This window comes from Equus asinus, chromosome 15 (assembly GCF_041296235.1).
Source record: "Equus asinus isolate D_3611 breed Donkey chromosome 15, EquAss-T2T_v2, whole genome shotgun sequence".
NCBI classification, from domain to species: domain Eukaryota; kingdom Metazoa; phylum Chordata; class Mammalia; order Perissodactyla; family Equidae; genus Equus; species Equus asinus.
The window spans coordinates 37,343,097-37,367,825 of record NC_091804.1 but is presented as its reverse complement, the minus strand read 5'-3'; the positions used below and the strand labels follow the sequence as shown (position 1 = coordinate 37,367,825).

General features: G+C 38.1%; 1 protein-coding gene and 1 long non-coding RNA gene across 10 annotated transcripts in view; one reads left to right on the top strand and one right to left on the bottom strand.

Moving 5' to 3' along the window:
- The window catches only part of NCOA3 (nuclear receptor coactivator 3), a 124,072-nt gene that overhangs the window by 69,752 nt on the left and 29,591 nt on the right, over nucleotides 1-24,729 (bottom strand). Inside the window, exon 1 of one of the 8 annotated variants that reach the window (XM_070486067.1) lies at nucleotides 15,028-15,110. The exons of the other annotated variants lie outside the window; for them this stretch is intronic. The gene's annotated coding sequence lies outside the window, so the exon portion shown is untranslated. Of the gene's footprint in view, nucleotides 1-15,027; nucleotides 15,111-24,729 lie in introns of those variants that run through there. 8 annotated transcript variants of the gene reach the window in all.
- LOC139040331 (uncharacterized) lies at nucleotides 1,670-24,178 on the top strand. Of its 2 annotated transcripts, none has more exons than XR_011494660.1 (3): nucleotides 1,670-1,738; nucleotides 7,505-7,560; nucleotides 11,532-11,649. It is a non-coding gene; the product is annotated as an uncharacterized lncRNA (long non-coding RNA). The 2 variants fall into 2 exon arrangements; XR_011494659.1 differs by lacking the exon at nucleotides 11,532-11,649 and adding an exon at nucleotides 24,065-24,178 and having other exon boundaries at nucleotides 1,685-1,738.

Genomic DNA, 24,729 nt, shown 5'->3' with positions numbered 1-24,729 from the left:
CCAAGGGAACATCAGTAATACACTGATGACATACTTTTTTTTTTTTTTAAAGATTGGCACCTGAGCTAACAACCGTTGCCAATCTTTTTCTTCTTTCTGCTTTTTCTCCCCAAATCCCCCCAGTACATAGCTGTAAACTCTAGTTATGGGTCTCTCTAGTTGTGGCAGGTGGGATGCCACCTCAACGTGGACTGATAAGCGGTGCCATGTCCACACCCAGGATCCAAACCTGCGAAATCCTGGGCCGCCGAAGACGAGCGCGAGAACTTAACCACTCGACGACGGGGCAGGCCCCGATTACAAACTTTTTTAAATACCATAATCTTTTTGACAAGACAGGAAGGAATTATTTCAAATTACACCATATGCATGTCTAGCAAACTAAGAACAGAGTTAAAAGAAATTGACATGGATGACCACTTATCCTATAATATATACTAGAAAGGACCAAACTGATTTATAATAATTTATTCTACACAGTCATTTAACAAATTATAATAAATATTTAGCTCTATATGGAGTCAACATAAAAATTTAAAATGATGCCATGAAAACAGAAGTCTTGGTTCCAGAAAACCTAGGTTTTGCAAGTCCAGCTTCTTAAAGTGACCTTGTGTGACATTTAATTCAATTAAATATTTGCTGTGTACCTAATTAGATGCCAGGCGCTACACTGGCACTCAAAAGTATAAGCAAAATATGGTTCCTGCCATTAATTAGGAAAGGAGAAGCAGGTATAAACAGGCAGTGGAGTTCCCGAAATGCAAACTCGGTTCACTCCATAAGCATTTGCCGAGCATCAACGCGCTGTGCTGCGGCCGCCTAGGGATACGACAAATGCTCTGAAGCTGCAGTCAGAGTCCAACGACAGTGGGGAGAAGAGAGAACTGCTCTGCCTGTTTCACAGGACTGCTGTGCTAAGTGTAAAGCACTGTTTCAACGAGAATGCTAGACAAATCCAAAATTACTTACCTAAGCCAAAAAAGAGAGAGAATTAATGAAATTCAAATGTACAGATAATTTCTGCAATTATTTTCCATAGTTATCATAACCAAAATGCCATTTGAGTTTCTTTATGATAAAAGAGAACAGCAAAGAAGAAAAAATTTTCATAAATTGTTAGTCATTTTTGCGTAAAAATTACATGAGACATAGGAAACATTAATGGGGTGTATAAAGGTTGTTGAAAATGAAAGCTATTTTTAACTCAACATATTCAGGAAATTATGCCATACATTTTGCTTACACAAGGAAACTATCCACTGATGAACAATGGCAGTAAATATAACCATTCTGCATTTTTTAAATTACCTTGAGATTAAGGAGAAAACTAAAAAATCCGGTTGGCAGACCAGTTTATTAACAGGCCCCATATCTTTGGCTGAGTTGTAGTTAGTAATGACATGGTTACTAAAACAGGCATGCAAGCGAAACGCTTGCTGGTGCTTGTTCTGCCTCCCTCTCCCCCCTCTCTTGGAAAAACTGCATGCAGTGCTGCACGATCACACAAAATAAATACAGGAAAGGGGTTGGGAGGGTTGGGTGGGGAGGTGAGCGAAGCTCTGGGCTCCACCAGTGGAAGGCGTTCCACAAGAATTGCTACAGGGTCAAAAGTTTACAGTGGTTTCAATTTCACCTTTTAGCAGCCAATCAGGAAACAGAGACTGCACACTGACCCCTCAGGCTGCAAATGAACATTAACTCATTGGCTACCAGGATTGCACATATTCCTTTTCTTGTAAGGCTTTCCTTTTCTTCTTCTTCTTTGCGGGGGGAAGGGGGGTTGGGGAGGGAAGGAAAGAACATTTTAAGCTCAAGTTGACCATTTTATTTAAGACCATGTATTTTAAACAGGTATTTGAAGGGAGAGATGACCAAGCAATTATCTTTCTCCTTGAAATCAGTTTCTTTATCCTGTAGTATCTAACAAACCAATCATTAATGCTAGTATCAAGACATCTAGGCAGGTTAAAGAGAGATTTATCTCCATGAGGCTGCAATTCTAAGAACAATTTACAATATGATGAAAGATAATGCTGTGTTGTGTTTCCAGTAAATGCTTTAAAAATAACTCAGATAATGAAGGCATTTAATTATTTATCTACACCAATTTTTTATTTGCATAGATTCCCCACCTCCTCTCCAAATCATTAACATAAGCATGCAACATATCCATCCCTTTCATACTGTACATCTACCGAAATGCAGGTACAGCTCCTAAGGTTCCAGCTGTCTTTTCCTGTATTTCTCCTCTCCAAACACTTCAGTACCCAGGAGTAATCCTCTATAAAATAAACTCAAGAGCGAACTCTTTGGCAATGAACACAACCACTCTCTAACTCATTTTTTATGTAAATTTCCTCCAAATGCAGAAAACACAATAAACTAATCCATTAAACACTCTTTTCAACATTCTATATTTAACATTGAGCAAGGTTAAAATGAAGATATGTACAATACACACCTTAACTATCCTACATTTAAGAAACTAAATTTCTTTGAAGCATTACATGATACAAGTAAAACAGCTACATTAACTGCTCTATCAAAATGATCAGTTAAACCCTAAATAAGCAGATGTGTGAATCTGTAGTTAGCAATACATCTCATTAATACAAGAGGTGGACGAATTTTAGCAGTCTTATTGACTTAAACGTAAGGTTTTTTGAAGCCCTTATAGGCACTACCACTGCCTAAGAAAATGACTGCATGTAGGATATTGGTTCTCTTATCCAAATCAGCATAAGCCAACACTACAGCTATTTCTGAACACCCAAAGGTAACCAATATACAAACGTCCTTAACTTAACACATCTAAAGGGCCTCAAAATAAATTCACAGTGTATAAAGTTTCCAGAGCAATTTAAGGTCAGCTGTTAAGATAGTAAATAAACTTAATGTTGAAATACAGGTTTTTTAAATTCAGCGTTAAAACAATTTTTTAGTAACAACTCCCAAACCTTCATGATTTAAGTTTATGCATTATTTGTCAATAAGAAGTCTATACTTTTAAAATCTAGTGTTTTTTTTTTTTTAACATGGCTTGCAGGAGCTTTTTTAAATAGTAAAGTAGAGGAGTCTTCTGTATATCTTCTTTACAAGATGGCCTCATTTTGAAAGAAAATGGATGCGATAAAATTTTACATCAAGTCAGCATGTTAGCAAGAAGCTTTTTTGTGTGTTCTGAATTTGATTAATACAAGCCAAGGTCACTTCCTGAAAGATGCCTACCATTGCAGCTGCAGGCAAACTAGGCCCTAGCGTAAGGCTGGGGGAAGGGAATGGGTGATGGCATTTATTAACACAGATAGGCTTCCATCTCCACCAGCAGCTACAGAAAGACAGCGGGGGGGGGGGGGGGGGGGGGGGGACACGGGACGGGACGGACAGACGGACAGACATAGGGACAGACAAAGACATGGCACAGGACGACAGGAACATCTCAAGATTTCTAGCATATAAAAATTGAACTATTTCCACTCAATATTTAAAAAAGGAAATTTAATTCAGTATATATAATACTCATGTCAAAATTACATCAAAGATACCCTCAGTGCTACAATACGTTAAAACATTTCACTTAATACTATACAAATCATCTAATACCAGACATTCAAGTAAATTTAGCATTCAACACAATACAACGTGCACTTGCTATGCAAAACGCCTACAAAGGAAGATACAGGCCCCTTAGGAAAACAGAACCAGAGATTCAAACTTCTCTTGTCTAAAACCAAGAGTGGCCTAAACGTTCAGAAAGTAGAAATCCAAAACACAAAAGCCTATATTGCAAAATATTCACAAACATTTTGTACTGAAATTCAATTTAGTTTCCTCTCACCAATATTAATGCAAATATTATCTCTCTCTGCTCAAAAAACAAACATCAAAATAAACATTATCAACCACTAGAACAAACCCTCTCCCTGAATAATAACAGGCAGATTTAACTGAGCAGTTACTACGCACAGCCAGGAAACCACACTATGTACTTTGCCTGTCCTCTCTGAGGTTCTATACACATTTCAACTAACTGGATAAAATATTAGGTAGAGTCAGGAAATCTATACACTCCTTGTACTTTTCTATAGATAGCCTTGGATAAATTAGATTGATTTTGTGTGCCTCATTTTTCCTACCTACTAAATGGGAGTTATGGTTGAACCACAATATTCCAGGGATATATAATCAGCAAATCACCTCTGTGTTTTTAACGTTTGTATAATAAATACAATACCTGGCCTTTCTCTTTTTTAATCATCAGCATGTTCAAAGCCAGTTTATTTCTATTTTTACATAAATTGAAAATATAATTCCCTCCCTTATGCTCCCCAACCCTTTATTGTGATTGAAGTTTGGTTCAGTAACTTCAGCAACAAAAAAATGAGCAGATAGTAGATGCTCAAGTTCAAACAAACCGATACTGTTTGACATTTTTTTCCCCCAAGCCTTTGACCTTTCAATGACTGGCCGAAAAGGGCTATTATTTAATGGCACAGAGTTTTCTGTTTATGTAAAGGGCTTTTTAAAATCATTTTTGGAAAAGGAAAGCAATCAAGTAAAAAATACTGTGAGAAGTCCCTGAATTCAGAGAATCTAGTGGCTAGGCGTGGCAAAGGCAGGCATTCAGAAGAATTCAACAAGACTTAATCACATGCCTTTGAGACGGGAGAAACTCTAAAAACAGACAGAAGGCAAAATTAAATTAGTTATTCATACTCCTTCTCCCCAGAACACCTTGTGAGGCACAAAAGGGGGATAAATTCTTTCCCAATTCTCCTAGCCTCTATATTCTTTCTATCACATGAATTGCTCCAAAAATAATTCAGAACAAAGCACAGAGCTAAGCAGTAGCCAGCTTCTTGCCATAGACCAGCATGCGAGGTGCCATCGTTCCCTCACATCTCCAGCTAAATCCTTCTCCCTGGTTTCCTCCAAGTACCCCACGCGTTCCTCACTTGGCAAACAACACAGACTAAACTGGGGCCACAGCAGCTGGCTGCCTGGTCTTCTTCCTGTACCAGTGCAGCTTCTGTGCCAAAAATAGAACCTGAAAGGAAATATTGACTATAAAATAACAGCAAACAAAATATTGGCCTGCATGTCTTCTTGCTCTGTCGGAGTGGTTCATAGACAAAAGTCTGAGAATCACTCTTTAAGATTCACAGAATACGTGTTTTAAAAAAAGACTCAAATACTTTCTATGGCATCAAACTGGACTGGCTAGCTCATAACTGAAAAATTTTGTTTAAAAAAATACAAAGTACTATACCATATAAAATGGTATTATTAATCAGTAATAACATAACTATGCTATATGCTTACTCTTTTAAAAGCACATTAGAGTATACACCTCAACCACACCTCTCAAGAGAAAACGCTATGAACTGTCACCACAGTGCCCAGCACATAGTAACACCAAGTGTGAATCATTCATTCATTTCACAAATGTGTGCTGAAATTATACCATATTCTACCCTACTGCTAGTCCAGATTCCGTGGATACAAAGGTAAACAAGACACAAGGCCCTCAAAGAAGTCCTTAAATTCAGAGAGCCTAGTTCCTAGGTGTGGCAAAGGAAGGTGCTGAGATTTCAAAAGACCTAAACACATACCTGTGAGACGGGACAAACACTAAAGATGGACAAAGGATAAAACCACAGAGCTTACATTTTATTGGATATTAACAAACAACAAATAAACAAGATATTTCCAGAAAGTGTTAAATGCCATAAAGGAAATAAATAGTGATATGATATGCAAAGGAGGGAATGGAGGAAGAGGGAAGTAATACCAGGTCAGGGAAAGGCTCTCTGGATACAACATTTAAGCTGAGAGCTGAAAGGAATCAACCGTGCCAAGAGGGTTCCAGGCAGATAGCATTGTACATGACAGCACTAATAAATAATGAAATTAATTATTATGAATCAATTATCTAGTTCATTAACATTAAGTCCAACAGTCTCAACCTTCTTCCCACTTCTGGTTTGGAATCCACGTTATAGACCAGTGGGAACTTGAAAATTACATGCTAGATAATCTGTCTAAAAAGTAATGTGCTTCATTTAAAACAAGTTTAATAAAGTCTATAAAAGAACCATACTTAAAGCCAGTACACAACATCGCTTTCCAGGAAGTAATGGATTGTAGGCAAGGGAGTATTACTACTAAAAACAATGCTTATTCAATGGATTTGGAGGGAAGAGACACTGAAATTCCAGTTCTGTCAGTTAAGTATGTCACCAACATCACCAGTTTCTCCCTCTATAAAATAGGGAGAACATCTCTTGCCCTGTTTATCTCCAATGGCAGCTATGAAGACTGAATGACTGAGATCCTCACTGCCACCAACACTGTCAGGAAAAGCTCTATCTCTGGCTGCAAAAAAGATAGAGCCCATTCACTCATTAAGGGACTCCCAGGAGCCGGCCCCGTGGCCGAGTGGTTAAGTTCGCGCGCTCTGCTTCAGCAGCCCAGGGTTTTGCTGGTTTGAATCCTGGGCACGGACATGGCACCGCTCATCAAGACATGCTGAGGCGGCATCCCACACGCCACAACTAGAAGAACCCCATAACTAAAAATATACAACTATGTACCGGGGGGCTTTGGGAGAAAACGGAAAAATAAAACCTTTTTTTTTTTTTTTTTTAAGAGACTCCCAGGGGTCGGCCCATGGCCAAGTGGTTAAGTTCACGTGCTCTGCTTCGGCAGCCCAGGGTTTCACCAGTTCGGATCCTGGGCACAGACATGGCACCGCTCATCAAGCCATGCTGAGGCAGCGTCCCACATAGCACAACCAGAAGGACCTAGAACTAGAATATACAACTATGTACTGGGGGGCTTTGGGGAGAAGAAGAATTAATTAAAATACAATAAAAAAGAGGAGACTGGCAACAGATGTTAGCTCAGGTGTCAATCTTCAAAAAAACAGGAAGAGAGAAAGAGATTCCCAAAGTCTGACACTCAAGTTTATTTGTTCTGATTTAAACCCAGCTGATTAGAATTGTGTGTATCTGGCTTCCCTACCTCACAGTAAATTAGAAGAGAAAGACTATCAGAAGCAATAAAGAACTGACAGCAATAAGAAAGGACAGCTGACTGGCAACCAACAATGAAGGAAAATAGGAAAAAAAATAAAAAGCAAACACAAAAACTCTTAAAATTAAAGTAGTCTAGACTGTAGAGTCATTCAGCCAGAGGGAAATAATCCTCTTTAATTTAGGAGGTACAAGAGGTATCACTCACAGCAAAAAAAACAAAAAAGTAATGTTCTGAATCATTAAGAAAAGATTAAATACACTTACCACACTGCTTGAAAGAGGAAGTTCAAATATGCTTAAAGATTTCCATTTCTGAGGGTTGAGGGGTTTTTTTGTTTTTTTTGTTGTTGTTGTTGTTTTTGTCATGATTTTTTTTACAAGTGTTGTACCTTAACGGTTGTTTTTGGCTATGCACAGCAACGATCTCACTATGGGCTTCTCTGCACCTTTTTCTCTATGCCCAGCCACTCCCCAGGATGGTGCTGAGAAGCAAGGGAATGGTCAGAGCCAAGCAGCAAAGGTGAGATCACCATCGGACTCAGACGACCAGCAGTGGGCAGGTACAGTTAAGGCAAGAAAGGGCTTCCTCTAACTAAGTACAACATAAAGTCCAGAAGCTTTAAGAGACCAATACATTTAAAGTCATTAAAAATTAGCATATTTTTGTAGATTCTATATTCAAAAAAAACCCCATCAAAATCAAAGTTACACATCAACTGGACAAATCTGGTACAATTTGAGCACCAAGACAATAATGGTAACATTTGAAGAATATGAGTGAAGTGTACCCAGGAATTCTTTACATTAGTCTCGCAACTTTTCTGTAAGCCCCGAATTAAGGAAAAATAAAAAATAATTTAAAAGGTAAACAACAGACAGGGAGAAAACATCTGCAGTGTATAAAGAGACAAGGAATAAAAACCCAGAATACACAGGAGCTCTTACAAGTTGGTACGACAAGACAATGTAAGATGAAAAATGTGCAAAGAATCAGAATAGGCCATTCATAGTACAAACAGCCAATAAACACACAAAAACATGCACAACTCTTCTAAGGGTTGGGGAAACATAAAAAGAATGAAAGAAAACGGTACCAGCTAGCAAAAATTAGTAATTTTAAGCACGTATCCTTTAGGTTCAACAAGCCCATGGCCAGGAATATAGCACAAGTACATCAAGATATAAAAAGACATGTACAGGGGCTGGTCCCACGGCCTAGTGGTTAAGTTGGTGCACTCTGCTGCAGGGGCCCAGGGTTTCACCAGTTCAGATCCTGGGCACAGATACAGCACTGCTCATCAAGCCATGCTGGGGTGGCATCCCACACGCCACAACTAGAATGACCCATAACTAAAACATACAACTATGTACCAGGGGACTGGGGAGAAAAAGCAAAAATAAAATCTTTAAAAACAAAAAAAGACATGTACAAGGATATTCAATGTAACATCTTATAAAAGAGCCTAAAAAGGGGGGAAGGGGAGGAGAAGGGAAAAAATAATAAGCATTAATAGGAATGCATAAACTCTAACTTGACGCAAGCTCCTTGAGGGGAGAGATTCCAGTATGTTCTGTTTGTTGCTATTTATCCCCAGTAACTGGCACGTGACAGGTACTCAACATATATATTTGCTAAATTAATGGATAAATGGGTGAAGAAAGGACATCCAAAAATGGTATATTATATAGTCATTGAAAAGAATGCAGATAATCACCTAAACAGATGTCCATGAAACAATTGGGCAAAAAAAAAAAAAAAAACTGGCAGGCAACAAATAAAATGATTGTTTTAAAGTGTAAGAACATGTTTACATAGATATATCTCCTTAAACTTGAAGAAAAGTAAAGAAAGGTACGTACAATCTGATGAGCAATTAAACTGAGAGAATACTTTAATTACTGTACTTTTTTAAGATGTGGGATTAGAAATAACTCTTAGTATTTTTAAATAAAAATTAAATTTAAAGAAAATGTGACAAAAATTTTTAAGCTCTACAAAATGTTAAACTTCTTAATATAAAAAAACAGATTAGGAAAAACAATTAGGTAACACACACCAAGAGTCTTAAAATTTTCTGATCCAGAGCCAGCCCTGATGTCCCAGTGGTTCAAGTTCAGTGTGCTCTGCTTTGGCAGCTGGGTTCAGGACCCGGACAGAAAGACGTCACCTGTCAGCAGCCATGCTGTGGGCAGCAGCTCACATAGAACAACCAGAAGAACTTACAACGATACACAACTATTTACTCGGGCTTTAAGGGAAAAAAAAGAAGAAAAAAGGGAGAAGATTGGCAACAGATGTTAGCTTAGGGTGAATCTTCCCCTGCAAAACGAAAAAGATTTTTGATCCTGATTCTACTTTCAGCAGTCTGGCCAAAGGAAGTATTAGGAATGCAGATAAAGCTTGTAGTATCAAATCCTCACATCGGCATTACTTTTAACAATTATAAAATGGAGAAGCTATTAAAATACTATCAAAAGTTCTGAGAAGTTACATATAGAAGCAAGATATAGAAATAGAAAGAAATGATATACACAGGAGAGATAAAACAAAATTTAGAAAATGCACCAAAATGTTAATCCCAAGATTACTAGTACATTTTCCCACTGTGACATTGCCCCAAATTTTCCAAAAGTAGTTTGTTTTGCTTTTATAATCACAAAATAATAAAATGGGTGTGACAAGGTTTTAATTTATTTATATATAAACATTCCTAGACCTTATTTTACATCTGAAACACAAAATCCTAACTCCCTACCTAAACTATATCCCAAGCCCGATTCCTGGCCCTCAATGCCAACTTAAGCAAAAAAATCAAGACAAGTCAGACAGGGAAAAAATATTTGCAAAACACATATCTGATAAAGAACTTGTATTCAAAATACACAAAGAACTCAAACAACAACAGTAACAATAAGAAACAATAATCAACGGGAAAACAACCCAATTAAAAAATGGCAAAAGATCTGGACACCTCACCAAAGACATATAGATGGCAAATAAGCATATGAAAAGATTCCCAATATCATTATGTCTTTAGGGAATTACAAAATTAAACTAAACTGAGATACCACCACACACTATTAGAATGGCTAAAATCTAAAAAGCCGAGAATAACAAATGCTGATGAGAATATGGTGCAACAGAAACTCTCCTTCACTGCTGGGGGAATGCAAAATGGTACAGCCACTTTAGAAGACAGTTTGGCGGTTTCTTACAAAGCTAAATGTACTCTTACCATGTGATCCAACAAACACATCCAAGGTGTTTACCCAATAGAGTTGAAAACATGTTCACACAAAAACCTACACAGAAATTGTTATAGCAGCTTTGTTTATAATTGCCCAAAACTGGAAGCAAACAAGATGTCCTTCAATAGATGAACGGATAAATGGTACATCCATACAATGGAATATTATTCAGCAATAAAAAGAAATGAGTGGTCAAGCCAAGAAAAGGCATGGAAGAACCTTAAATGCACATTGCTAAGTGAAAGAAGTCAGTCTGAAAAGGCTAGATAGTATATGATTCCAATTATTATGACACTACAAAAACAACAGAACTAGAGAGAGAGCAAAAAGCCCAGTGGTTGCCAGGGGTTCGGGGGGAGGGAGGAGAACGAATAGGTGAAGCACAGATAACTCTTAGAGAAGTGAGAAACCATTCTGTATGATACTGTAACGGCGGATAGGCAACATTATGCATTTATCAAAACCTACCAAGAAGAAATTTAACTTCTAAAATTATGAAGTATTTTGACATTCTTGGATTAAATACAAAAAGCACAAACATGTAGCTAAAATGAATCAGGGAAGAGAACATTTTAAACCCGTTTCACAACAGCACCTTACTCCCATTGATCACCTGACAGAGGCTGGGTAGATTCACAGAGAAGGAAAGCTATACTAACCTCGACAATTCCTAATAAAGACAGAGCCTGAAAGTACCAAGTGAGCGCTTAAAGGAGTGCTGTTTATTACTCGGGTGTATTTTCAGACACATGCTTAAACAGGAAACACCATTTTTAGCGCAAGTCTTGGGGAATATAAAAGTTTGCACACAGGCACTTCTTAGGAAAGTATATTCAGGCTTTCAAAAGAAAGACACTAATAAATCTCATGTTAGAACTTAGGGGCTGGCCCCGTGGCCGAGTGGTTAAGTTCGCACGCTCCATTGCAGGCAGCCCAGTGTTTCATTGGTTCAAATCCTGGGCACAGACATGGCACTGCTCATCAAACCACGCTGAGGCAGCGTCCCACATGCCACAACTACAAGGACCCACAACGAAGAATATAGAACTATGTACCGGGGGGTTTGGGGAGAAAAAGGAAAAAAATAAAATATTTAAAAAAAAAGAACTTAAAATTTCCATCACCAAGAGACTCATAGAGTACAAATAGAAAATACAGCAATAACAGTATTTTTAACAGTACTATAAAATTGCTAATTACAGTAATAGTACACATTAACATCAGAAAATTTTCTCATTTCAGATAAGGAAGGACTTCAGACTTGTCCACTCGGATGAAGCACACCCTCAAGTACACTAAGATTCCATCCGTGATAAATGAGAATTCCTAAGATAATGAAAATATTCTGAGGCTGGCCCCGTGGCATAGTGTTATAGTTAAGTTCACACACTTGACTTTGGTGGCCTGGGGTATGCAGGTTTGGGTCCTGGGTGCGAACCTACACACCACTCAACAAGCCATGCTGTGGCCGAGTCCCACATACGAAATAAAGGAAGATTGGCACAGATGTTAGCTCAGGGCCAATCTTCCTCAAGCAAAAAATATACGTATATATTCTAAGTAGATTTCAGCCAATGTGTTTAAGCCAATCTGCTATTATTTGGCTACATTAGAGCCGTTATTTAGATTCATTCAGGTAAAAACCCAGCAAAAACTCAATTCTGTAAGTCCTACACTAATATTTTTTCTTTTTTTTGTGTGAGGAAGATTGTCACTGAGCTAACATCTGTGCCAATCTTTCTCTATTTTATGTGTGATGCCACCACAGCATGACTTGACGAGTGGTGCTAGGCCCATGACCAGGATCCAAACCTGCAAACCCCGGGCTGCTGAAGTGCAGCACGCGAACTTAACCACTGTGCCACCAGGCTGGCCACTATACTAGTATTTTAAATAGAAAAAACATGGTCATTAAAAACCACTTATAGACAACTTTTTAATCACTATCTTCTTATCAAATATAACCAATCAATGAAAAGCAACAGCAAAATAATATTCAAAAGACAGCCTCAAAGTCAATGATACTGAACAGGTGCAATTACTGAGCATCTAGTAAGCCCCCTAACCCAGAACAGCCCAAATTGAACCTGCATTCTTTCAAATCACCTATTTCTTTATCCTTGTATTAAAAATAGTTTTGTGGTACCTAATGTAATCTGCCTAACATCTTCTCAGCAACCACATCATTTACCAAAAAGCTTAAACCATATTTTTAAGTACAATTGCATTGTTAGGTATCACCTTAGTTTATATTCGTAAGAAAAATATATGGAAAACATTACTTGCCCAAAAAGGGTTTATTCAATGTTGCCCTAAATGTCTTAGATTGGAATCTAGATTAATAAAATCTGGGTATGGGGCTGGCCCTGTGGCCGAGTGGTTAAGTTTGTGCTCTCCACTTAGGTGGCCCAGGGTTTCACCGGTTCGAATCCTGAGCGGGGACATGGCACCGCTCATCAGGCCATGCTGAGGTGGCATCCCACATGCCACAACTAGAAGGACTCACAACTAAAAATATACAACTATGTACTGGGGCACTTTGGGGAGAAAAAGGAAAAAAAGAAAATCTGGGTAGCACCACATATTAACTGATCTTTATTTGATGAAAGATTGTGTTTTGTATACAATTAATCCCAAACAACTTTTACCCCTTTTGTCACTCCAATTATTTTCATTTACCATTTCGAACCTAGGGAAACATTTTCCCTGGATTATTCCACAAGTCTACCCTTTATTCTCCACTTAATCCTCAGCTGAATGAGGGCAATCTGTCCACACCCCTACTTAAACTCTTCCAGGCCTATAAAGCTCAAATTCCTTTCTAAGTTAATTTCTAAAAACCTCTCCATGTACTTAATGGTCCAGCCACACTAAACAACTTACCACTTCCCAGAGAAGACCCCAATACCGCCAAGTCTTCGTGCACAAACTGCTCTCAGTCAGAATGCTATTCTATCAACCCACCATCCACCTCCAACTTATAAGATTCCTCCAACTTATAATATACCCAGATGCTTCAACTTTGCCTCTCGCAGCCTACCCTCCCAATCCCAAACTAGGCTATACACTCCGCCACTGAGCTCGACAACTAACACCTTAATATCCCTACTGTGCTTATCACCTGGAAACTGCCTCTCTTCTTGCAGGCAGAGTCTCAGTCTCTGCATTGTTTCACCCGCAGTGCCTAACACATAGTAGGCACACAAAATTTGGTTGATTAAATGAGAGGAAGAAAGGTACATACAGGTGAATATGTATAAGAATCTCAGAGGTCTTGGAGGAGAGAATCATTCTCCATACAGAGGTCAAAACATCTGGAAGTTGCTTACCAACATATAAGACAGTTTCACATAAAATCTCATAACATTTGAGAAATTCTCTGAAGAAGATATTCTACCACGATACATAAGACTCTCTTTTTGGTTACAAGCACAAAGGAAAGCAAAGTGAAACACTACTGAAACACAAGAATAAGTCTGCCATCAAATAATTTGAGGTACTGATATAAATGTCTTGGACCCAAGAAGTTAAAATTTAATTAAAAGAGGCCAACACAGCTACTACAGTTTTTGGAATTTAAAACACACATACACACACACACACACATACTTATGACTTAATGTCATGCTATAAAAACACCAAATGTCTTCAGTTTTCTGTTCCAGAAATGATGTTTGGAATTCTGCCACACACAGAAGAGAAAACCTCTGGCTCCTCCATGCTTTGCAGTATGTGAAGAAACTAACATGCCTAGAAAAGATGAAATCATATATAATATGGTGGAGAAATCTGTCATAAAATGACAAATGTAAAGTAAGTAGAAAATGAGAAGCCAGTATAGTTAAGATTACAAACTTCGGATAAAGACAGACTAGTCTGCCCAGCTGAGGGCCTCATCCTACAGTGGACACAAAAAATACTTTACGGGGTTGTTGTGACAATTCTATGAGACAATTACACAGAACACTTAAAATACTCAGATTCTGATATGTGTATCAAGTGCTCAGTAAGTGATAACTATTGATATTATTATTGCTTTATGATAGAACAATCTCAGAAAGCAAAGATCCAGGCAGCAAGTTTACATTCTGAGTGAAGGCTTTTCCTATCACTTGCTGTTCCTCACTCGCTTAGCTCCTTTTCTAACAATCAATACTTCACTTCTTCTAAACTGCCCCTCTAAAATAATAAATAACAACTTTAATATAAAAATTATTTACTAAACTACTAGCTAAATAAACTGTTTAGATTTAGTAGAGCAGAAAATCTGTTAAAGCAAGTACTAAGTATTTTCACAATGCTACATCAAAGTCATTTCAAATGTACAAACGGCACTTTAAAAATCACATGTTCAGGGGGCCAGCCTGGTAGCACAGTGGTTAAGTTTGCATGTTCTGCTTCGGCAGCCCAGGGTTCACTGGTTCGGATCCCAGGTGTGGACCTACACACCACTTGTCAAGCCATGCTATGGTAGGTGCCCCACATATAAAGTAGAGAAAGATGGGCACCGATGTTAGCTCAGGGCCAATCTTCCTCAGCAAAAAAGAAGAGGATTGGTAGCAGATATTTAGCTCAGGACTAATCTTCCTCAAAAAAATTTTTTTAATTTAAATTCAAATTAAAAAAAAAGAAAAAAAACACGTTCAGGGGCCAGCCCAGTGGTCAAGTGGTTAAAGTTTCACACACTCCACTCCGGCGGCCCGAAGTTCACAGGTCTGGATCCCAGGTGCAGACCTACCTCTCATCAGCCATGCTGTGGAGGCATCCCACATACAAAGCAGAAGAAGACTGGCTCAGATGTTAGCTTAGGGCAAATCTTCCTGACCAAAAAAAAAAATCACATGTTCAAACATTACAAACAAAAAGGTTCCAAAGTCCTTAAAATATGGAAAGCAAAATATAATATGGCCTATGTCATGGATTGAACTGCATACCCCCCAAAATTCATTTGTTCAAGTCCTAACCCCCAGGACCTCAGAATGAGACTGTATTTGGAGACAGGGATCTTTGAAGAGGTAATTAAGTTAAATGAGGTCATTAGGGTGGGCCCTAATCCATTATGACTAGTGTCCTTATAAGAGGAAGGAATTTGGACACAGACATGCACAGAGGGAAGACCATGTGAAGACAGAGAGAGAAGACAGCCATCAACAAGCCCAGGAGAGCGCCCTCAGAAAGAAACCAATCCTGTGGATACCCTGATCTTGGACTTCTAGGTTCCAGAACCGTGAGAAAACAAATTTCTTTAAGCCACCTAAGTCTGTGGTACTTTGTTATGCAGCCCTAGCAAACTAATACAACCTACTCTTCCTAAAGCTAGACTAAGTTTATAAATGGGCAGTATATTTCTAATTGTAGTCACTGGCTCAAGCTAACCTCAATGCCACTTAGAATCAGACACATTTCCAAAGTCAAAAAATCAAATACCTGAAGCCAAAACTAGCAATTATATATCATATATACTTTTTTAAATAAAGTATATTATGGAACAACTAGAAGGACCTACAACTAAAAATGCACAACTATGTACTGGGGGTGGGGGGGGGGGGTTGGGGGAGAAAAAAGAAAAATATAAATCTTTTAAAAAATTTTTTTTAAATAAATAAAGTATATTATCTATACTCCTTGGGCTATGGCTGATCTAAAGCACTATTAACATGTTATGTATTCTGTGACTATATGACTTGTTTTGAAGAAAAATATACATATTCTGAATTTTTGTGTACCTACTAAAGACAGTCCTCTCAACATCAGCAATATTAGAGCCACTGTTTCTGGATAAAAGAAACACAGACTGTGGATTCAAGGAGATGAAGATTTAAACCCCAGTGTTGCAATTTACTAGTTATGTGGCCTTAAGGAAGTTATTTCACCTCTCTGACCCTCAAATTCCCTAACTGTAAATGGGGATGAAAATAATATCTTACTGGATTATCAGGATTAGAGAGCACTAAATTAAGCACCTGGCACAATTCCTAACACAAGATGTACTCAATAAACAGTAGCTGTGATTAGGATCATCATCCCAAGAAAATGTGCATGACAAGTAGGTGTCAATGATAACAGGACTATAAACTTTTTAAACTTTTCCGGAAAGCAATTTTGAAATACCTATGCAAACATTAAGGATATCTCTCTAACCAGAAACTTGACTTAGAGGAATCTGTTCTATGGAAATATTTGCAAAGGTGGTAAAGATGGAAGAAAAACTATCTTCTTTGTGGCACTGTTTTACCAGCCAATCAATACAGGTCTGGTTCAATATTAGATTATGCTAGATTCATATCTGTCATTATTTTTAAAATGAAGTAGATTTCTTTTTTTTTCCCCTGCTTTATCTCCCCAAACCTCCCCCCCCCGTACATGGTTGTATATCTTAGTTGCATGTCCTTCTACTTGTGGGATGTGGGACGCCGCCTCAAAGTGGCCTGACGAGCGGTGCCATGTCCGCGGCCAGGATCCGAACCCTGGGCCGCCGCAGCGGAGCGCGCGAACTTAACCACTCAGTCACGGAGCCGGCCCCTGAAGTAGATTTCTGTGTACTGACAAAAAGATAGCAAGGGCAGAATAAGCACAGTATAGTCCAACAAAGTAAAAACTGTGTGTGTTTATAGACACCCGGAAGTGGGTATGAAAAGATACAACACCAAACCACAAACAGCCTTCACTTTTTGCTCACAGATTCTATATACTGTAAATTTTAAAACTCATATTAATATTTTTCTAACAACAAAAAAAAAACATGGATGTGCACCATCTTTTGAGACAAATGCTCTCCCCTGCCCTATGGAATGAGACATCTTAAGGAAAACTTCAAAGAAAAATATATTGCACATTAACCCTTCCTCCTCGTTGAAAAAGTCTAGAACCTATATTAAGCCCATGTTCAAGATGTTCAAAATCATGGGGGCCAGCCCCGTGGCCGAGTGGTTAAGTTCTCCTCCATTTCTGAAGATAATCCAAATTTAATGCACACAATGAGACTGGAATCATGGAAGGTCACAATAGAAATGGAACCACTTGTTTTATAGATGAGGAAAATGAAGCACAAAAAGTGACTTGACCAACTTCACACAGTAAGACAGATGGAGGATCAGCGCAGGGCCCTGACCTCCTACTCCAATATTCCTTTTCCTAGATCATACTGCCTCACATCCTAGCTTACACAGTTTTAAATCAATTCCCTTTTCCAAATAAATTAGCAAAAATAGCATCAGATAACACTTGGTTTCATAAATATGCATAAATGAAACAAACGTTAGCTGGCATATACTACCTGGCATATTTGCAATACTATCTATAGAGCTCTGCATTCATTGAAATTTCAAGCATGTAAAATATCTTGATCAGACACTGCAAAGGTGTCTGCACTGCAGAAGCAGAGATGAAAACGCTTTATGAGAACCAATTCATCTAATTCCCTTGGAGGGAGAGCAACTAGTTAGATTCTAATTAGCTGAAAGACCAAATTTTCTAGCCATATATGTCTGAACAGCAATTTTGTTTGTTTCAGTGGCACTTTCCTTTTTTACAGTAATGCTTCTCATCTCTGATTTCAAAGTCACCTTCCAGCCTAATGGAGGGACACAGCGCTGATTCTTTTAGAACAAGACTCTATTAAATAAAGAATAATGCAAAGAAGCATTTCTTTTCATATCTTCCTTCCCCGAAAACCAGTTTGACAATATACGAAAATCTATATTTAACCAAAAGATAAAAATCCAGAAAGTAAGGACAAGGAAAACTAACAGCAGTATGAGACAAAGAATACATGAAGTAGAAGCCAGGTAGACAATGGATCTCTGAAACCTAGTTCACAGAAAATAAAATAATCACCCTAACACAAACAAAGGCTGATGCAACTGGCAACTTCAAGTTAAGTTTACCAAAAAGAAAAAGAACATTAATGAATCTTTGCCCTTGTCTCATATCAAAAAAAAAACACAAATACTGAGGCAGGTAGATTAAGACATTCTCAAATATAAATGTAATAAAATGAAGTTGCTACATTAAAAAAAATCACAAAGGGAATAAAATCAAATTATTACAACATAATGGTTATGGATGATTTATGGATATACCGTTAGCCTTCTAATCCGGCAGGTTAAAATTTAATATTCAAAAAAACTACAAGTTGTCACTACCATCAACACAAAATACTGTTTATAATTTTGCTAGCTTTGATTAAAGCAATGTGATAATTAACTTCATTTTATCCACTGAGTGTTGATATTTTTCTTTAACAAAATCCAAGTATTCAGGGCTATGAGTGATGAGTGACCTTGAGGCAGCACTTGGAAGGCAGTCACCATGGCAACACTACCACAAAAGTGCCTCATCCTCAGCAAAAGGACCAACCTGGTGCATGAGAATTTAAAAACCTAGGGACAGAGCTTCCTTCAAGCCAAAACAAAAGGAAAAAATTAGTTTTCAAAAATGTTTACGTTACTCTATTTTAGCCTTCCTATTTATTCTTCATGGAGAGAAACACACAGATTAAGTTATCTTAACGATGAAATATTAAGGCATGCAAAAATTATTTTCCTCTTTTATTTGTCTCATATATGGACACAATAAATTGCTAAGATATGAACAAATAATATTTTTTATTCTCTTTTTATTATTATTATTATTATTATTTTGCTGAGGAAGATTTGCCCTAAGCTAACATCCATTGCCAATCCTCCTCTTTTTTCGCTTGACGAAGATTAGCCCTGAGCTAACATCTGTGCCAATCCTCCTCTGTGTGTGTGTGTGTGTGGGGGGGGGGGGGGTGGGGGGTGGGAGGGGGGTACACCACCACAGCATGGCTGGTGTGTGGAGCAGGTCTGCACCCGGGATCCAAACCCATGAAGCCAGGCCACCAAAGCAGAGTGCATGAAACCTTAATCACTTGGCCACAGGGCTGGGCCCAATTTTCAATTTTTTTTAATTTATTTTGGTGTGTCTATGACAGGAAGATTAGCTCTGAGTTAACATCTGTTACCAATCTTACCCTTTTTGCTTGAGGAAGATGGTCACTGAACTAACATCTATGCCAATCTTCCTCTATTTTGTATATGGGATGCCACCACAGCATGTCTTGATGAGCAGTGTATAGGTCTGTGCCTGGGATCCGAACCTGTGAACCCTGTGCCGCCAAAGCAGAGCACAAGAACTTAACCACTATGCCACTGGGCTGGCCCCCCAGTTTTCAATTTTTTTAAATGCATGTTTAAACTTTTTCAACAGAATTACCACTATTCTAATCTTTTAAATCGCTGTCAAAAAATTTCACCTTAATAAGAACGTTTATTTTCGTGCCTGCATTTTGACAAAGAAGACACAAAAGAGGGAGTGTTGACTTAAAATTCCAAATATAAAATATGGATTTGTAATTCTGATTATACAGCAAAGAGCCAGCTGCTTGTTTGCCAAGAATGGAAAAGGGGGTAACACAAGCTTCTTTACATTAGTGTTTTAGAAAGTTAGGCGTCTTTGCTTCAGACATAGATGTAGTATGTTTTCTACAGAATCTATTCCTGGAAAGCCAGGAATGTTAACACTTTAGTCATTTTATCACGAACACAGTCAGCACAGGCCCTGACATCAACTGGATAGCAAAGGAATTCGAACTTTTTGCTCACATACCTACCAAAAGAATCTTGAAAAACTACATAGCTTGGAACATTTGTAAGTTGAAATTTATATTTTTCATCAACTTAACTAGTTACAAAGCAGTAATTTCCAAGATTGTATAAGAATTTGTATCTTTAATAAATTGTTACATCACTCTTAAGTATTGAAAGGAAACTGGATTATCATCATCCCTCTCTAACAACCAGAAATTTTATAACTGCTCCTTTCTCCTGAAATACAAATTTCTGTTCCTCTTCTCCCACAGTATTTGATCATAATGGAATATCATTTTATGCTTGAAAGTATTTTATTGATCATCACATGTCTGCAACAAAAGGGTATACAAACTGAAATAATTAAATTCCACTGATCACAGGCTATAAGTGTTGAAAACACATTTTATTCTTAATTACTACTACAATTGTTATTAGAACGTAACTGTCCAAAATATCTGTATTACAAATTTTGATAAATTACATGTAAAAAGTACATTTTTCATTCTAAGTGAATCTGTTAAGATACACAGGTAGGGACTCCTCTCCCCGCTGCCCATCCCCATGCACTCAGGGAGCCACAATAAATAATGTTGCTGAAATGCAACAGTGTTCATCAATCTATACTTCTTTTTTGTTAAAATTATAAATAAAACTTGCTGAGATAAGTAGATAATTAAGTGGAGTTATGTGAAAGCAACGTCACTCAATTCTTTCAATGCAATCTTAGTTACATGACAAAAATCTCAGTGAACTATCAAAAATTATTTTTCATTATCTCTCAGACAGCAATTTGACTAACTCTCCCTTCAATTTTGATTTTGATGAAAACACAGACTCAGAGACACCTGACAGATCATTTTTTACCCAGCCATTAGACTCACTCACTTTTTAAGCCCTGACACCAATATTTCTATTTGTCCATGTGTTTCAAACCCCACTTTTTTGTTGTTTTTTTTTAACACCCAGTGTCAACACAACACAGTAAAAAGAGAGCTGTTCCTTTCTTTTGGCAGTTGGGAGGACACTTGTGGGAGGAGACATCTGTAGAGTAAGACTCTGCAAAGCTTTCTCAGACAGACCAACTTAAGGATTTAAGAGAACAAGAGTTTATGAATCTAGAAATTGATTCTCTAAATGATCTGCTAAAGCCTTTAGATCCAACCACCAATTTACAGAAGAATACAGAGGACAGAACAATGTGCTAAATGACACCACTCAGATGCAAATCCAGACTATGGAAAATTTTGCAGGACATAACCCCATTTTTTTCCAACAAACTGCAAGGGAAAAAACGGGAAGCAATAGGAACCTAAAATAAAAGAGACATAAAAGATATAACAACAAATTATATTATAATTTGTGCATCTGATTCATAAATATAAAACATAGTTACATGTCAAGCAACTGAAAAACTGAACATGCCTGGATATCTGACATTAAGAAACAGGAAAAGGGCCATGAGTTAGTAATTGTTGAAGCTGGGAGACAGTTTCATGAAAATTCATTATAGTATTCTCTCTAGTTTTTCGTGTTTGAAATTTCATAATGAAAAGTTTTAAAAAACTATTTCCACTCATATACCCCTTGGGAAATGTTCATAGACCTCAAGTGAGATCCAAATCCATTCCAAGACACCACGCGCAAGTGAATCTTAACAGCTCCGCCTGCTAACAGAAGTCGGGAGATGAATGTGCAGAGAAGCATCGGGATGCTCTGAGCATGTATGAATTCTTTTCCTTTACAAATGTTCAGCATTAATTCTAAAGCTCAGACCTCAAAAATAGTGACAAATACTTTCTCTAGCATGTTATCACTTAATGTGTATTCATGTATTATTTGCAAGATACACACCAGGAAACCACTACCTGCTTATCTCTATCTTAACATGAAAACGCATTTATCAACTCACAGGTATTTAAGTGGTTTAAAACTTGAAAACTTTATTTGGATTATATATTTGTATATATTTATATAAATACATATGTACAAATTACATACACAAGAATTTACACTCACTTTTTTTTAATAAATTATTTTTTCTTTTTCTCCCCAAAGCCCCCGGTACATAGTTGTGTGTTTTTAGTTGTGGGTCCTTCTAGTTGTGGCATTCACTTTTTAAAGTACACCCTCCCAATATAAGGCTAGCAAAAGACAAAAGATTAAAGACACCACAAAAACATACCTAAGGGAGTGCAAGACTCTGATCTTTATTCATTCACATAACCTTTATTCCTCATCATAGGAACTTCTACCTCACAGCTGCATCTAGCTAACATAACATCAATACACTAAACCTGACTATACACCCACTCAAAAACCTACTTCCAGGGCCCGGCCCCATGGCCGAGGGGTTAAGTTCGAGCACTCCACTTCGGCGGCCCAGGGTTTCGCTGGTCTGGATCCTGGACATGGACATGGCACCACTCGTCAGGCCATGCTGAGGCGGCATCCCACATAGCACAACCAGAGGCACTCACAACTAGAACATACAACTATGTACTAGGGAAGGAATTTGACTTAACTATGAACTTAACTATGAACTTGCCGTTGGGAAGGAAGAGGAAAAAAAAGACTGGCAACAGTTGTTAGCTCAGGTGCCACTCTTTAAAAAGAAAAAAAAAACCTACTTCCTATTGCATCTTTCCTTAAGAAATAAAAGGGAGGGGATGGCCCGGTGGCTCAGCGGTTAAGTTTGCACGTTCGGCTTCGCGGCCCGGGGTTTGCAGGCTCGGATCCCGGGTGCGGACATGGCACTGCTCATCAGGCCACACTGTGGTAGGTATCCCACATATAAAGTGGAGGAAGATGGGCACGGATGTTAGCTCAGGGCCAGGCTTCCTCAGCAAAAAGAGGAAGACTGGCAGTAGTTAGCTCAGGGCTAATCTTCCTCAAAAAAAGAAATAAAAGGATGGGGGAGAACTAAGTACCTCATATATTAGTACTTTGTTAACTCACATCAATCTCTTTTTTTTAAAGATTGGCACCTGAGCTAGCATCTGTTGCCATTCTTCCTTCCTTCCTTTCGTCCTTCCCCCTCCCCGCTCCCTCCCTTCCGCCATCCCAACCTCCTTCCTTCCTTTCTTCTTCTCCCCAAAGCCCCCCAGGACATAATTGTATATTGTAGTTGTGGGTCCTTCTGGTTGTGCTACGTGGGACGCCACCCCAGCATGGCCTGATGAGCGGTGCCACGTCTGCGCCCAGGATTCGAACCGGCAAAACACTGGGCCGCCTGCAGTGGAGCGCACGAACTTAAAAACTCAGCCATGGGGCCGGCCCCCGGGTTGTTCATAAGTTTTAAAACCACTTAACCTGTGAGTTGATAAAAATGTTCTCATGTTAAAATAGAGATAAGCAGGTAGCCGTTGTCTGGTCATATGTTGTGGTTTAACCTTTCTAAGTTGTTATTCTGCTTCTTGTCTCCAGATTTTTTGGTATTTTGTACAGGAGAAATACACACCTTTCCCTCTTTTAAAACTTTTGTTAAATCAGTAAAGAGAGTAAAGAGTTTAAACTAGGGTCAGTTTTTCTTCATGTTGCAATTATAGTTGGAAATACTGTACAAGTGTTGCAGTTTTTGGACCTTTTAAATATTGCATTTTAATTTTAATAAATTTAGCTATCTGTAAGTATATTTTTCTCTTTTTGAGATTTGACTTTAAGGTTGCTTTGATGGGGGCTGGGAGTAATTTTTAAACACAAAGCCAACTATGCAAGTCTTAGTCTTGTTTAGCTAAGATCTTAGTGAGGCATTTAAAACACAGATTTCTAATTGGAAACAATCTAACATTTTATCAATGGAGGATAGCTTATTTAAAAGATGGTGCAAATAGGACATTGTATGTCGATTATACTTCAATAAAAAATAAAGGATGGTGCATATATAGGAAAAAAAGATGTCAAATGCACAGCAGAAACCGTAAAAGTAGTACTGATTTCAACTTATTAACCTGGAAAGACGTCCATCACATAAGGTGAAATAAAAGATTACAGAAAAGCATGTAAAAATCTCCTCTTTCTAACATATGTTAAAGTCTACATAGAGAAACGTAGAAAGATGCATACAAAAATACTAGCACCAGGTATCTCTAGATATATCTTTCTGTACTGCTTAAACTTTTTTAAATGTGCATCTATCATTTTAATAAACATACCACTTTTTAGGGGCTGACCACACGGCCGAGTGGTTAAGTTCATGTGTTCCGCTGCAGCAGCCCAGGGTTTCACCGGTTCGGATCCTGGGCCCAGACATGGCACCACTCATCAAGCCACGCTGAGGCGGCGTCCCACATGCCACAACGAGGACCCACATCTAAAAAATATACAACTATGTACCAGGGGGCTTTGGGGAGAAAAAGGAAAAATAAAATCTTTAAAAAATAAAAATAAACACACTACTTTTTATAAAATCAGAAAAGAACAAATCACTTTTCCTTAGCTGTGTTTAATAAACAGGATAAAATAAACATGTAAATGAAACTGGATGAAAGCTTTTGAACTTCATTCAAAAAATAAACTTCCAGGGGCTGGCCTTGTGGCCTAGTGATTAAGTTCGGCGCACTCTGCCTTGGCAGTCCGGGTTCTGTTCCTGGTCATGGACCTACACCACTTGTTGGCAGCCATGCTGTGGCGGTGACCCACATACAAAATAGAGGAAGACGGGCACAGATGTCAGCTCAGGGCAAATCTTCCTCAAGCAAAAACAGGCAGATTGGCAACACAGATGTTAGCTCAGGGCAAATCATCCTGGGCAAAAATAAAAAATAAATAAACTTCTACAATATTATTAAAAGTATCTTAAAACAAAAATAAGTTCTTTATGGTTCCAC